The sequence below is a fragment of the Centroberyx affinis genome, unplaced genomic scaffold (genome assembly GCF_046629955.1).
Source record: "Centroberyx affinis isolate AG114_WGS23_722 - 3 ecotype Tasmania unplaced genomic scaffold, CSIRO-AGI_Caff_v1 ptg007381l_1, whole genome shotgun sequence".
Classification (NCBI taxonomy): domain Eukaryota; kingdom Metazoa; phylum Chordata; class Actinopteri; order Beryciformes; family Berycidae; genus Centroberyx; species Centroberyx affinis.
In genome coordinates, this window is record NW_027283723.1 from 16004 (window position 1) to 32859 (window position 16856).

Genomic DNA, 16856 nt, shown 5'->3' on the forward strand with positions numbered 1-16856 from the left:
TTTGTAGTCATCATGTAATAATGACTACCAAGACTTTCTTCTTATATATATATATATATATATATATATATATATATATATATATATATATATATATACTATACATTTACGAGAATAATGTGAAAATGTTTCGCTAGTTTTAAAAAGATGAGATACTTCCTCCTGTACATGACCTGTCTGTTACTAACCAGTTGGATGTTAATTTAGGCTAATTTGCACCTATATATCTGCTGTTACCCTGATGGACATTGTATCTCACAAGAAATCTTCTTCTTGTCCCCTAGATATTGTTCTGTTTTGTCTATCCAAAGTCTTGCAGAAAGTCATCAACAGGCAAAATTCCAGTGCAGTTTCCGCCTCTGCCACAGCACAGACTCCGCTCTACTGAAAGTCACTAATAACCTCTAGCAGCTGATAATGGTCTATGCTTAATTTTAATTCTCCTTGATCTGAGTGCTGTCTGTGATATAATTGACCATACCATTTTAATTAATCTTGTTAAAGATTATGTGGCTATTACAGACAGCGCCCTTGATTGGTTCTCATCCTATCTCTCAAACAGACAGTTCTTTGTTGGTTTAGGTAACTTATTGTCCTGCGCACATGTGAAATTTGGTGTACCTCATAGCTCAATTTTGGGTCGTATTGTTAGTGGTGACCCATTTTAGTCACCAGTTTTTCTTTTTTTGTTGTAATAATTTCCCTTTTTAGATTAGTATTACTTTTAAACAAATTTAAAATAAAAAAGATGAAACTATCCAATGTAAAAAAAAATTTTTAATGACACAAAAAGTGCTATCATGTCCTAAAGCTGTTTTGAATATACTGTAGATATCATTTCAACCACAAATAAACACTGTACAAGTGGCAATGAATTTTTGTATTCATAGTTCTTCTTCTTACAATACCACATATATGATTACTATTCAGAATGTAATGAAGCTGAAGAACACACTAAACTCACTCCTCCTTTCTCATCTTGGCTGGTTTATTGTAGTTAGGTTGAATTCTTGCCTGTGGACAAGACTACTGCACAACCTTGGAAGCAAAGGTTGAAGTTATGTCAGCATTGGGTAAAAGCCAACAGACCACATTTTCACAAGTCGTACACCAAAGGCCTACTGCATATCTGCTGTTTCTTTCCACAAATGAAATACAAAAATGATTTTTCCAGAAAGATAAATGTGAATGTCTATATTTGTGAGCAACAGGAATTGCTACCTGATTGGTTCTAAAATTATAGTACTACATTCACTTGATGGTAACATGAAAAAAAAAAAAACATTGGTCAGAGGTAGAGCTGCAACGATTAATCGATTAATCGATTAGTTGTCAACTATTAAATTAATCGCCAACTATTTTGATAATCGATTAATCGGTTTGAGTAATTTTTTAAGAAAAATAAGTCAAAATTCTCTGATTCCAGCTTCTTAAATGTGAATATTTTCTGGTTTCTTTACTCCTCTATGACAGTAAACTGAATATCTTTGGGTTGTGGACAAAACAAGACATTTGAGGACGTCATCTTGGGCTTTGGGAAACACTGATCCACATTTTTCACCATTTTCTGACATTTTATAGACCAAACAACTAATCGATTAATCGAGAAAATAATCGACAGATTAATCGACAATGAAAATAATCGTTAGTTGCAGCCCTAGTCAGAGGAGAAAAGCTGGCATTGTTCCGTCAAGTATACTATGATCACAGCTTCGAATTAGTTGGTACATAAAAGAGTCCCATCGCTACCACTCCATCAATCTAAATGTTGCCGGCATTCTTGGTCACAAGGACGACATAAACTAATTTGTGCCAAGAATCTTGCCACTCCGACACTTGAGTGCATCAGCTTCGGCTGGCCTCCAACTGGGACAAGAGTATGTGAAATATAACATAATAACAAATCTAATATAAGAAATCTATGATTGAGGCCATGGAGGAGATATCTGGGGACACCGAACTGATGCAGCCCTTCGAGATGCCAGCTTTGATGTTGAAGCTTGAATTAGCCTACTGACGGATAGATTTCTGTCCGTTGGGCTGTTTTGGAACGTCAACGTGTTTGCCGATTTAAAAAAAAAAAAAAAAAAAGAGTAGGAATGTCTCATATTTGCTAAACGGACGGTGACGAATCCGTCCGTCCAGAAAAAGTTCAACTGGGTTGAACTTTCTGGACGAAAATCTGACAGAGACGGACGCGTCATCAGCGTTGCCCGGACAACTGACAGCTCTCATTGAAAATGAATTGAAATGAACGGAGACGGACAGACACAACGGATCAGTGTGGCCATGGCCAAGTCGTTCTCTTGTTCTCATTGTAAGGTGGACAGTTCAGGGAGAGGAGCATCTCACCATTGCCCCCTCACCACTCTCATATGTCGCCTTTGCAAGAGCAAAATTGACTGATAAGATTACATTTCCTGAGCGAGTCCAAAATATTTTTTCATACTTAATATCATGTCTTCAAATTGTATAGCCTATGTTGCAGACCCTGTCTAAACACCATTTATCCACAATTATTTTGGTCCTGATGTCCATTATTTGGAACCTTTTCAGGCAGCAGATATTTGGCTGATGAGAAGTGACTTTCCTCCGTCCAACCATTGTCTACATGGCGTCATCATCATGACCCTGGGGACCATGGTGGAAATCTCCCTGAGGATATAGTAGAAGACATTGCTGCTGCTTTTGCCAAATTACCTCAGAAGGTCATCTGGAGGCATACTGGGAAGAGACCGTCCACCCTGGGCAACAACACCTTGCTGCTGGACTGGCTGAGAAATGCTTAATTTGTCCTTTTATTTATTTCATGTTCATACAGGTTAGGCCCTAATCATTGATTTTATTTATTTGTTCTTGGTGATATTTATTGAATGAATCCTTTATTTAGAAACACTCATGAAAAGATGTTTTGATTGGCCCTACTTAGTTTCTCCAATAATTGTTGTCAAAATGTAAATGGAAAACATGTTTGTGAAAATGTGAACTTCATAAAAACCTTTATGAAACTGTAAATGCAAAACATGTTTAAAAACAAGTTTCAAGTTACTCTTATCTCCAAGTTGTGTGTGATTAACTTCTAGAAAAAAAAGCCTAGGCTGTGTATAACTGTCCTACATATAAAATATTAGAGGTCTTCATCTGGAGAAAGCTGTTCTGAGACCAGCATAAAATACTGATGTTTTGATGTTTGCTACCACCTAAAACAGCTCTGCTGTTCCAACACAATTCAATTGATTAGTCCTCATTCAAATGTCAAGAATACAGCCCTTAATATGGGTGAGCGACCACTAAGAGACAGAGCTTGTGGTGCAGAAAATTTGTCCGCCTCTTGCCAAAAGTTTGAAGGGGTTATAAAGGTTATGAGGCACACACCACCATATTGGAAGAGTAACAACAACAGGAAAGCTTGTAATGTTATCACTTCTTCTTCCCTGATTCAACACAGAAAATGCCTAGTTTCTGTTGGTTGGTAGGGTTTTCAAAGTATACTATAAAAGGAGGAAGAGGTGACAACAACAAGAGCAATCTATGATTTTGTTGTCACTGCTCCAACATGGTATCATGTCCTTCATAACCATTAGGAACAAGTCTCCAGACTGTCTAGTAACATGCTTCTATTTGGTCATTTGATTCAGCAATGCATCAAAGTGGCACGGCTGCAGCTACAGTGACCTCTTTTATTGGTCTGTTTTGAGAGAAACGGAATCCTGTACACTGTTGAACTTTGCCTGTGACAAAGATATTACGCAACCTTCAGTGCTATATTTAGCAGTCACACAGCAGTCAAAAGCATACAGATCTACAGCCGACATACATGACAAAAACCGCATTGACTGTTTCTACTGTACTACACCTTTGCCACTTCCACTGTAAGTAGAAAATTAATTGTTCTCATGGAATGAATAGTTGCTCACACAGCTTGAATCACTTATTGACAAAGGAAGTAAGCTGTGCGTCTTGTTGAGAAGTGTTTACCTTCAGCTCTTTAACTGCAAGAAGCCCAACATGTACAGAAGCCCAAACTCTTCCTCTGTAGTTTAGGAATTACTTTTGAATTTTAATCTCTTTGTAGTTAGTATAGAAATGAGAACAGTTTTACATTTCCATTGAGGCACATGTGCATACAGAAGTGGATTCCTTCCATACCATAGAAAACTGCTCAGACGAAGCAGGATTTGTGACTGAAAAATCCACAAAATAAATAAAATTAGTAAATAATCTTTGTGGATTTCAAGGCTGTAAAAAGGTCTATGTAGTTAAGTGGTCAAGCTGAACCATTCTCCATTATCCAATATTTACCCAAGAAAATATGATGACTGTTACACACCAAGATGTCCTGAAGTTTTTTAAAGAACATAATGTATAGCACAAATTAACAAAACAATGTGGAGAGGGGGTATATTTCATCTTTCTCACCCACTTCTCCTTCACCCACTACACAAGGATCTGATTGTATTGTAGTTTCGCCTGGTGTGGCTGGTTTGATTCTATCATGACATTACAAGCCATACTGCCATTCTGCTCTCTGGTGGAAGTCTTTTGAATTGCAGGTTAAAGAGACAAAGGCTCAGACCTCCCCAAAACTATTTGTCCATGTGCCTCCTGCATATCCTGTATACATCTATTATAACAATGCATTCCACTTGGTCACTGTAAGGTGGGTCGAATGGCTAAGGCACAAAAGAGATGGTTCAACTGTTCAGCAGTCCAGGTGTTTTGCTTACAACCAGTGGAGTCCCATGCAGCTTATATACAGTGCAGACAGAATTGGGCAATTGAAGAAAAAGGAAAAAATACTTTACTTTTATTACTTTATTTGACAGGGACAGTGCATATTAATAACATTTCTGAAAATATGCCAGAGTTAGCCAAAAAGGCTAATTTTCATCTGTAGTCCCCGGGCAGGCAATAAAAATATACAACTTGCGAAAACTTGCGAAAATAGACAAAACAGGCAAAAAAGATATAACTATAAATTAATGCCTGCACTATAGGCAATTCCCCTTTAAACCTGGGCCCTCTGCAGGAGACAGCAATCTGACCTGCCTCTGCCAGCATGGTCTGGTATACTCTCTCCCAAGGACCTCCAGCCTCCTCCTTTTTATACCAGCTGGCTCCTACTACGAGACATCAATTAGTGTTTGGTAACCAATTATCCCATAGCATTAGTGACCTGGTTCACAACACTCAACAATATTAAATTAATAATTTAATACATTTCCAAAACAATTGTTCCACTCAAAAAAGTGTTAACTGCATTAATTCACACTGAAAGAGGAAAAAAGTACACATTCAGCTAGTGTAGCTGGGAACACTACATTTTGTGCCTTGTTGAAATGGGCGTGAAATTGAATCTACAGGAGAGGAATAAGAAAATGTATAGAAGAAACCTATCGTCATTGTGTGGGGCAAGTGTGGGGGCTGTATATTCTTACTTCTTGTATCAAGAGCTCTATCAGTGAATTAAGTATACAATTACACTACTTCAATCACAGTTTGGTTTTTGGTGGTGGGGTTATTCTTTAGTTATTTAGGATTAGTTTCTTGTACTGTCTTGTAGCGAGTCTGCAGCTAGCCCTACTTGGGAGAGAGATAGTCCAGTGCAGCACAGAAGACAGGTAACAAACAATTAATTTGTGAAAAGTACATTGATAAATAGAAATTCCATTGCAAAGACTATATATTTATTGTATTTTTATTTCCACTGAAATGTTGTGTGTATATGAGTAAAACTACGACTCTGTCGCTATGTGCTAACTCCTACCTCTCGACATCACAGAGAGAGAGACAGAGAGAGAGAGAGAGAGAGAGAGAGAAAGAGAGAGAGAGACACCTCTATGCTGGCAAGATGTAATTAGAAGTGGCTGTGGAGCGTTGTGTGTGCGTTTGCATCTACTTTAGAGGGCATGGGATATCCCCGTGACAGTCACATTTTGAAAATACACTGCTGTAGAAAAATAAAGGGCTGCAAATCACCTCTCATGCAACAGGGAAGCACTTCGTTGTTGCCCGAGGAAGAGTGTATTATTAATGCAACTTTTAGCCTGAATAAATATTCCTTTAAATGTATTTTTGCATGATGAGAAGTGCTTCTACTTCCCTTATTTTTTTCTAAATGTTACCTTCTTGGGAATGTATTGCCTTCTCTATATCCTTCTAGTTGCCAGTGCACTTTTGGCATTATACTATTGACTGAGAAAAAACAGAATTGTAGCAAATCTGTAATAACAGTCTGTTTACTGATCACAATAGTAGAGTTTAAGTAACCCTGTTATCATCTATGCCGTTATGATTCCAGCTTCACCTCAGAGATGAGACTGGTGACACTGGCTGCACTGCTCTGCTCTCTTCCCAATGCTGATGGAGGGAAAGTCCTTGTTTTCCCTGTGGATGGAAGCCACTGGGTCAACATGAAGGTCCTCATTGAAGAGCTCCATTCCAGAGGTCACAACATCACAGTGATCCGGCCAAAGACTGGCTCGTACATCAAAGCAGAGTCTCACCACTATCAGTCAATCACGCTCAACATTGCCACTGCATTTGAAGAGAATGACTTTAATCCATTTGCAACAACAATGCTGCAGCTCCGGCGTGAGTTCCATACTTCTGGTTCAGCCCAGATGAAAGCTGGAGAGGAGTTTGTGACAAAATTGCATCAATTGCACAAAGATGTGGCTGAGAAAATGGAAGACATTTTTGAGGATGCTAAACTGATGCGGTCCTTCCAAGAGGCCAAGTACGATGTTGTTCTAACAGACCCCTGCTTCGGTGGAGGGGTATTTCTGGCTCATCGGTTGGGTCTGCCTCTGGTCTTCAATGTAAGATGGACATTTGTGGAAGAGGGACATTACACACTTGCCCCCTCACCGCTCTCATATGTTCCAGTACCAGGGAGTCAACTGACTGATAAGATGACTTTTATGCAAAGGGTAAAGAATATTATCATCTGGTTATATATACAAAATAACAAAGCACTAATAGTAGACCCTGTCTACACACCATTTGTCCACCGTTACTTCGGTCCTGATGTCCACTATTCTGAGCTTCTTCAGGCAGCAGATATTTGGCTGATGAGAAATGACTTTATCTTTGAGTTCCCCCGTCCCACCTTGCCCAACATTGTCTACATGGGCGGTTTTCAGTGCAAGCCCTCCAAGCCTCTTCCTCAGGATCTCGAGGACTTTGTCCAGAGCTCTGGAGAGCATGGCGTCATCATCATGACCTTGGGGACCTTGGTGGGAAATCTCCCTGAGGATATAGCAGAAGACATTGCTGCTGCTTTTGCCAAATTACCTCAGAAGGTCATCTGGAGGCATACTGGGAAGAGACCGTCCACCCTGGGCAACAACACCTTGCTGCTGGACTGGCTGCCCCAAAATGACCTGTTGGGCCACCCAAAGACCAGAGTCTTTGTGGCCCACGGAGGCACCAATGGACTTCAAGAGGCCATCTACCATGGAGTTCCCATCATCGGCCTTCCTCTGATGTTTGACCAGGACGATAACCTCTTCAGGATGAAAACGAGGGGCGTTGCCAAAGTGCTGGACATTGGCACAGTAAACAGAGACAACTTCCTGGAGGCAGTGAAGGCAGTGCTTTATGAGCCGTCCTACAGGGAGAACATGCAGATGCTCTCCAGGCTGCACAGAGACCAGCCCATGAAGCCTCTGGACCGTGCCATGTTCTGGATCGAGTTTGTCATGAGACACAAGGGAGCTGCTCACCTGAGGACTGATTCCTACAAGATGTCCTGGATTCAGTACCACTCGATTGATGTTGTGGCATTTTTGCTAGCATTCGTCATGCTGATTTCACTGATTTGTATTTTAACCGTGAAGTTTCTGTGGCGTAAAATGATTGATAGGAGGAAACAGAAAAAGAACTAATATAGATGTGTATTATGACGTATATGTACTGTACTGTATATACTCCACTTTCATTGAACAGTTGAGTTCAATGAAAGTTCAACCCTACGTAACATTTATAGTTTGGCATTTTTGCTAGCATTCGTCATGCTGATTTCACTGATTTGTATTTTAACTAGGGTTGCAAAATTCCGGGAATTTTCAAAGTTGGAAACTTTCCATGGGAATTAACGGGAATTTATGGGAATTAATGGGAATAAACGGGAATAAACCAGGAATTTACTAAGTTGAAGGTATGCTCTTAATAGGGAACTTAAATATAGTTGGGGAAAATATATTTTAGCATAATCCTGACTAAAACAACCAGATATCATGCAAGTACAGTTGAATATCTATGCTATTCCTCAATCACATGCACACATAGCACACTGCTTACTGCAGGGCTATTGAGACCACGCCCCCTACATGCAACTCAACATTCATGTTTTTGTTCTTCAATGAAAGAATTGATTGTTCAATAAAATATTTAACACTTGATAAAGTTCTACTTACAAATAAATCTGTTTTAATTGTATTATTTTGGATGGATGTCTGCTTATAACAAAACAAATATTTATGCTTGGATATGATACCTTTCCATTATATTACCCTCAATTCCCAGTTAATTCCCATTAATTCCCATTAATTCCCATTAATTCCCATAAATTCCCATAATTCCCATGGAAAGTTTCCAATTTGAAATATTTCCAAAATTCCCCAGCTTAACTTCCCACGGAAATTTACCGGAAACTTTCCGGAAATTTACCGGAAATTTTCCACCCCTTTGCAACCCTAATTTTAACAGTCACATTTTTGTGGCGTAAAGTGTTTGGTAGGAAGAAAGGGGAAAAGGACTAATATAGCTGTGTATTATGACGTGTAGCCTATGTACTTATGTGTTCGTATTGAATCATTTTCGTTGAACAGTTGAGTGGATCCGTTCTTCAATTCCAGGAAGAAGGAAGGAAGGAAAGAAGGAAGGAAGGAAGGAAGGAAAGAAGGAAAGAAGGATTCAGTACCACTATACTGACATTGCATTTTTGCTATCCTAGGTTATGCTGGTTTCACTGATTTTTTGATGCATTTTGCATTGCATTTTGATGATGACAGTATTGTGGCTCAAAGTATTCTGTAGGCCGAAAGTGAAGAATCAGTGATATTTGAGATTTTATTCATCAAGATATCTAAATCTCGCAGCCACAAGGCTCAGCAAAGGCTTCTGTCAGACCATAACACAATATAATACAATCTGAGTATTTAATGGAGCTAGTGAAGTTGCATTGCATTTAAATGGCCGAGATGATCAGTCAGAAACATTTAGTTGATACCAATAAGCACTGACCTTTCCTTTTAGGAGATGATTAGATCAAACTGTTGTTTGAAGAAGCAACCCATAGCATTAGAGAGCCACAGTCACTGAGGAAAGTGTATGCTCGTTTTCCTTTGCTGTGGACTGCCTTGTATACGTATATATGTACAAAATGAAGAGTTTCATTTAAGCTATTTGAAGGATAGTAGGTAATAGCAAAATGCAAAATGTAGTAAAATTAATTATTAATTAATTAATCATTTAAAGTTTTAGAAATTAAATCTTCAATTATTCAGATTATAAACATTGAAACAAAATAGACATAGCCTTTCTACTACCAAGCATAAAAAGCAACTTGATTTTACAACAAAAAAATCATATCTTTCCTTAAAATAAAATGGGCAAAATAGATCCAGAACTGCACATATACTGCACTCATTTGCATATGTCCTCTTACTCTATCTCTGTTTTGATGTCACATGATGGTTTATGTGTAAAACCTTTTTTGTGATCTTCCACAGTAGTCCACACAGCTGTAAACTATTGGTCACTTCATCAGACAGATGGAGTGCACAATGTCATGTAATTCTTTTTGTCAACAGCTGGAACATCAGTTATTAAAGAGAGAAGTAACATGTGTCCTACTGTAAAGCCTAGATGAGGAACTGGCATCAGTCACACATACTAAATCACAGAAAAAAAACAAAAGAGAAAATATGAAAATATTTTCCAGTGGCTGGTTGAGTTTGGCCTTGATTTTTGCATCTAACTTAAGCAACCAAATGTGTGAAAATGAAAGAAAGAAAGAAAGAAAGAAAGAAAGAAAGAAAGAAAGAAAGAAAGAAAAGTGGAAGGAAAGAAAGAAGTAAAGATGGAGGGAAAGAAATAAGTAAATGTGGAAGGAAAGAAAGAAAAAAGAAAGAAAGAAGTAAATGTGGAAGGAAAGAAAGAAGTAAATGTGGAACAAAAGAAAGAAAGAAAGAAAGATGGAAGGAAATTTATTTTTATCTTAACTTTTTAACTTGTTAGAATAGATTTCTTTGCATTGACCTCAGCAGAAAATGGAATCCCAATTAAATGCATTTTTATATAATCATGTCGCAAAAAGTCCAGAAAGTAGTGTAGGGTGGGACTGGGAACCACAGAGATCATGTTCACTCACCATCGGGGTTCAAAATACTGAACAGCATGTACCCAAAATGTGTACTTTATCTCCCCCTTGTGGAATTAAAAGGAAGAAGCGCACACACACACACACACACACACACACACACACACACACACACACACACACACACACACACACACACACACTTCTAAAGAAATATGTCTAAATATAAATATATGTGGTCTCTGACAATGTTATTAAATATGGGTACAAAATGTGTATATTATATTATGGAAACCACAAATCAGTGTGGAAAATGATAGACTGACAAACAACCTACAAAGTTGGCATATCAAACAGACTGGGAGAGCACCAGCATGTTCACTCAGTCAGTAGACATAACCTAATTATGCCACACATTAAAAACTGAGCTGATGAGTTTATTCATGAAACTAATCAGTCACTACAAAACCAAATGAAGGCAGCATGCCCCAACTATTTCCAATTGAAAGAGAATACATATTGGATGAAGTAAATTGTAAATTGTGATTCAGACATGCTGCAACAATTCCCCAAATGCTCACAAAGTCATTCTGCTCATTGTTCCATTTCCACTCCACTGGATTTCTCGATTAGCCAATCTATAAGTGTTTCCTAAACTTTGGGTCGGGATCCAAAATTGGCTGTGTGCCTGTTTCTGGTGGGTCCCCACATGACGAGTGTGCTAGTGTGTTTGAATGAGTCTGGGTCTCATTAGGTTCCCAGGCTGAAGAAGTTTAAAGTTGCCATGTGTAGCATTTTAACATCAATAAATCAGTATCACATTCATTTTAAGACATTAGTTTAATTACCATAAACAAACGAGACCATCGGCAAGAAGCCTGTCAGCCTCTACCTCTACCACTACTTTTCACATTGTGTGTTACTGAACTGTATTTTGCCAGGAAATCTGCTGGATTGCTTTATGGCACAAAACAAGAAGAGGGCGCTGTTCTTCAAGTGCAAATGGAGCTGAAAGTTTTCAAAGGATTTTGATGCAGGTTTTACAGATTGTTTTCATTTAGTTGTGGTCAGGAGGGAACCTCCATCATATCAGCAGGAAAGACTCCCAGGCCCGGGCCAGATTTGAACTCAGGATGTAGCGGTTACATCATATGTGCCTTCGACCACTGAGCTATCAGGACACCCCATATTATCACTTTTTATTAAAGATTTCTAAAACCCCCAGTTTGACTTGAAACACCTTAATATATACCTCAAACCTGTACCGTGGTCCTCTGGTGCACAGGAAGCGATGCGTTATATGTTTACTGTTTGTTTGGAAGAAACAGAAGAAGAAGAACTGGGTAGTTATTAGCATGAGCAGCGATAGCCACCATGGCTGAACAGATAAAGAAAAGAGAAACTCAAACTGCATCAACAGAAAATCCAAGGAAAAAGACGACACATTCCCGCCCATTTGATTGACAGGTGATCTATGGGAAGTGCAGTGCAGAAACACCACAGCAAACCCCAGTTTGACTTGGAACACCTTAATAAATACTTCAGACCCGTACTGTGGATGATCTGCACTGCAACTCAGTACACTGTAAACAAGATCTACCGTGTCAGCCTTGGCATGTCAAAGGCAGCTCGCTGTATAGGCCGACCCGCATTAGACCCCCTGCTGACAAAGTGCACAGGTTGTACAGACTTGCCAATACGTGTGCTCAGCTATGCTAGCGGGCAAGACAGCCTTTTCTTAGCGGCATGGCGTCCTTGTTCAGTAGCCGACCCCAAATGGAGCTCTCATTCCATTTAACACTTAACCCAAGCACTCCCACAGGAACACTGAATAACTGAATACACAAGTAGTGCCTCTTTCAGGTTTAAGGGTTAAGGGGGTAGATATGAATAGAGGTTGTGTTTGTGTGTGTGTGTGTGTGTCCGTGTGCGTGCATATGTGTGTGTGTGTGTGTGTGTGTGTGTCCGTTGTGTTACAGCCTATTGAGAGTAGAGAGAGCAAGAGTAGTAGAAAGAGAAAAATGGGAGGGGTTAGAAATGAATATTTGATCTGCTCCTCTCCGTGCCCCCGGCCCTGTGTGTTGTAATATTGATGCGGTCCAGAGGCCTTGAGGCTGGCTCTCTCCAGCCCCAGGTACATTAACACACCGCTAGCATACCTCCACTCTCCCTGCACTCCCTCCTGGCTGGGGTGGAGAAAACTTTGTGTACGTGTGTGTGTGTGTGTGTGTGTGTATGTGTGCATACAGTGCGTGTGCGTATACATTATTTAAACCAGACATACACCCATGCACACACTAACTCTTTGGGTTGTTTTTCCTGTACATGGAGGTTTTATTGCAGCATTTAACCCAATTTCATGGACACAAACACACTTTCACATTTCCTACCTGCCCGTGGCTGCACTTAGAGTAGGATTTAGTCTTACAGTAATATTCAAATTCAATGTACTTTATTCATTACCACTGGGATCTCACTATACCTCATTTCATCTTGACCTAATTGGCCACCTTGAACACTGTTCTATCTCTGTACATAATGCATGTGTTCATAATTCATAGCCATCAGTGCTTCTTTGGATGAATAAAATGCTGTTATGTTTAAGCAGTCATCCATGAGATCTGTGTTTTTTTGTTTTCTTTTTGGCAACATTTTTTGGTGCTAAGCGTTCATTGCTGTGGTGTTTCTGCACTGCACTTCCCAGAGATCGCCTGTCAATCAAACAGTGTGGGGGCGGGACTGTGACGTCTTTTTTCCTTGGATTTTTCTGTTGATGGAGGTTGAGTTTCTGTAGGTGGCGCTCTTTTCTTTGTCTGTTCAGTGATGGTGGCTATTGCTGCTCATGCTAACTGCCCAGTTCTTCTTCTTTCTATTCAAAACAAACCGGAAAAGTTTGGATTTTACCCAGTAAAGAGCTACCAGACACAGGGCGTTTAGAACAGCAAATGTAAAAGCTTTCCTGAACTGGATATAGATTGAATCACTGCTGTGTGATATCAGTCGGTGATAAGAGAGTAGCAAAACGGACATTTACCGATATGAAAATGGATTGTTGCTTCAAATTTTAATTTAATTTAACCCCTTATAAGCCAGAGTGCAGCCCTAGATCCTAAAGTAGGCATCCTAAAGTCTAGACAGTCTCAAGACAAAAACTGACCAGGTCTTTGTCTGCCTGAAAAGCTTAACTGCCTTTAAGATTTTTACTGACAGGCTCTTATATAAAGTGTTGTATCTATTTTGTTCAGATTGCATTTGCTGGTTTTATTTGCATGTAACCCTATTTTTAATTCATGTCCCTTTTGCAGAACTGCATAAGTAAAACTTATATGCGATGTCATAGTACCTGAAAGGGAGCATACTGCTTTATTGTAGTATTCCAGTGCGCTATGTTACTCACTCCAATTTTATAAGTAGGTAATGCGTAATCTGCAATGGATTACATTTATTTTAACAACCCTGACAATGCAAAACATCAAGCAGGTAGCATTTGGTTAAGTCTAAAAAATCATGAAGAATTAAAAAAAGGAACCAGAGTAGCATCCCTCTATTATTTTCTCAGGGATAGCTCTCCCTGTGGGGTGAAGTAAAGAAGAAAGGGAAAAGAGAGGGAGAGACAGAAAAGCGACGGATAGAGAAAGAGGGAGCATCTTGGGGGACTGCGGAGAATGCCAGGTCATGTTCATGGAGGATCATAGCTTATTCTTTTTAAACATGGTTGAATTATTCAACGGCTTTTGCTTCAGAGATGTTTCATTATTTTTTATTTTTTTTTAGAAGAGCACTGGGACGCTTAAACCAAGGCCATCGGCGCTGTAGTCTCTTAGGTTTAGCTGAGTAACTCTGGGAGTAAGAATACAGACTCTCTCTTTTCTCTCATGCAAACTACACTCTCTCTCTCACACACACACACACACACACACACACACAAAGAGGACGTTACACAGCACACACACACACACGATCGCAAGCTATGACTAAGATCATTTATGGCATCTCAGATAGCTACACAACAGACCAGCCTGAGGAATATCTGATGTAAAGCAAAATACATTTTTTCATATGAACAAACCTGCAGTCAACATGTGTCAGAGTGAAATAAGGACAACAGGCTTGCAACATTGGAAACTTCCATAGAGACCCAGTTAAGTCGAGTTTGCTTCCCAATCAAAGATGATTTGTGTGTGTGTGTGTGTGTGTGTGTGTGTGTGTGTGTGTATTGTTATTCTGTTACAGCAGGCATTGGTTGGCGGACAGATGTGTAAAACAAACAACAGTGTTTTTTAGTCACCAGGGAAGAGACAGGCAGAGCTACCTGACAATGCTGTGATCCACAAAAGACACCTGGAGCTGACTGTCACTCTCTCACACACACACACACACACACACACACACACACACACACACACACAAATTCATTAGTGCACACACACAAGCACACAGATGCAGAACCGAGAAACCATACGCACACATACTATCTCACACACAAGCTGGCGCAAGCACAGACTGAGACACACACACACACACACACACACAAGCTCCTCAGTGATCCCTCAAGGAAAGAACCTCATTTGTTTCACCATGGAGACAGAGGAGGTGGAAAAGGACATTTGGCCCTTAGAGGACTCTCATATGTACAATCTGTCCACACCCACCCACACACACACACACACACACACACACACACACACGCACATACACTGTTTTTCATGTATGTCTAGGTCTGTTTTCTGTGACCATTCTTGCCGACTCCAGGTGAAAAAAACACTCACAGACTTCTAGTTTACTTTTAATATTGCATAACTGTACTTGATGAAACATTTATAATTGAGGCATTTAGCTAATATGCACTGTGCATTGGGAGTAGCATGCCATTTTAGATTATATGCATTCACACATGCACGCATACAAACACACACACGCACGCGCACACACACACACACACACACACACACACTCCTAAGGGCTTGCTAAAGGGAGTTAATCTTCATATCCTCCGCTCATCATCATTAAAGCCACTAGAGACCGTGAGGATCTGCTGTCCCAACTGACGTCAATCATGAAAATCATCTTTTTCTTCTCCTCCTTCTCTCACCACACACACACACACACCACACACACAGAGACACATGAGCAGACCCAGAAACAGACTCACAACATGCCCACCACCCACGCCACCCAACATGTCCTCCAGGAGGGACGCCACAGCAGTCGTGGCGGAGCGGCTGGACGGATGGCTGGACTGATACATCCTCCGGACGGCGGGGGTTTCTGTGACCAGCTGTCTGGATCCATTAGCGGCCCAGACAGGACCGTCCCCCGGCTGAAATGGCAGCCGCGGCCCCCCTGGCGTAACACGCATCATTAGGCGCCATCTTGGCCCTGACACTTCCTGCATCCCTCAGAACCGGAGAGAGCGAGCTGGACAGACCGCTGGGCTGGGTGGAAGTGCTGCTGTGACTGATGTTGATATGAAGGGAAGACGTTTTGAAGGAGCTGTGTGGCGGCTTGTCATTATTTTTGTCCTGGCTGTGAAGACACTAGATAGAACTGACTGCAAAATGATCTAAAGTTGAAAGAGCTGGACAATCTGAGGCATTTTTTTTGTTTTTTTTGCTACTCTCCATCGCCAAGTGATAAATTACAATAGTGATTCAACCTTGATGCAGCTTTCATGAACGTATCCACTTCATTTGCTGTTCTAAACCCCCGGTGTCTCGTAGCTCTTTCTCAGGAAAAATCCTCTCTTGCAAACAGGTGATGCGTTACATGTTTACAGTTTGTTCGGAATAAATAGAAGAAGAAGAACTGGGCAGTTAGCAGGAGCAGCGATAGCCACCATGGCTGAACAGACAAAGAAGAGAGAAACTCAAACTTCCATCAACAGAAAATCCAAGGAAAAAGACGACACAGTCCCGCCCTCACTGTTTGATTGACAGGTGATCTCTAGGAAGTGCAGTGCAGAAACACCACAGCAATGAGCGCTTAACGCCAAAGATGGGGACAAAATAATAATAAAAAAAACAAAAACAAGGATCTTGCTCCACTTTAAACTGTAATTAAAGATCTTGTGGCAGACTCAATAAGGAGGTGTTTTCCTTCTTAGTCAAGTTTTAAACTTGACTTGATACAGAAGATTTTACTTTATGTGATTTTGATTGTATTTTGTACCTTGCTCTTGCTTTGACTTGAATGTTGCTGGTCTGCAATTTTTATGTGTGTCTTGATACAGCTTTCTTGGCCAGGTCTCCTCTGAATATGAAATTCTTAATCTAAGTGGGACTAACCTGGTTAAATAAAGGTTAAATATAAAATAAAGAGCCAGCTCTGGACAGCGGTGAGAAAATTTTGCAATAAATATGCAAGGTACCTAGGAAAAAGTAATTCCTTGTTTAAATGCATAGCAGAATCAGACGCCGGATCAAAAAGCAGGTTTTTATTCCAAAACCCCGGAGAGTTGCATACAGTCCCTGGTAATGGTGTTATGACGGCTGAGGTAACGCAGCATCCTGTTATGTTGTTGTGCGGCTGT

General features: G+C 40.2%; 1 pseudogene; it reads left to right on the plus strand.

Annotated features, from left to right (window-relative positions):
* The first annotated feature begins 6314 nt into the window (after positions 1-6314).
* On the plus strand, positions 6315-7889 carry LOC139639557 (UDP-glucuronosyltransferase 2A2 pseudogene; annotated as a pseudogene).
* The last annotated feature ends 8967 nt before the right edge of the window (positions 7890-16856 follow it).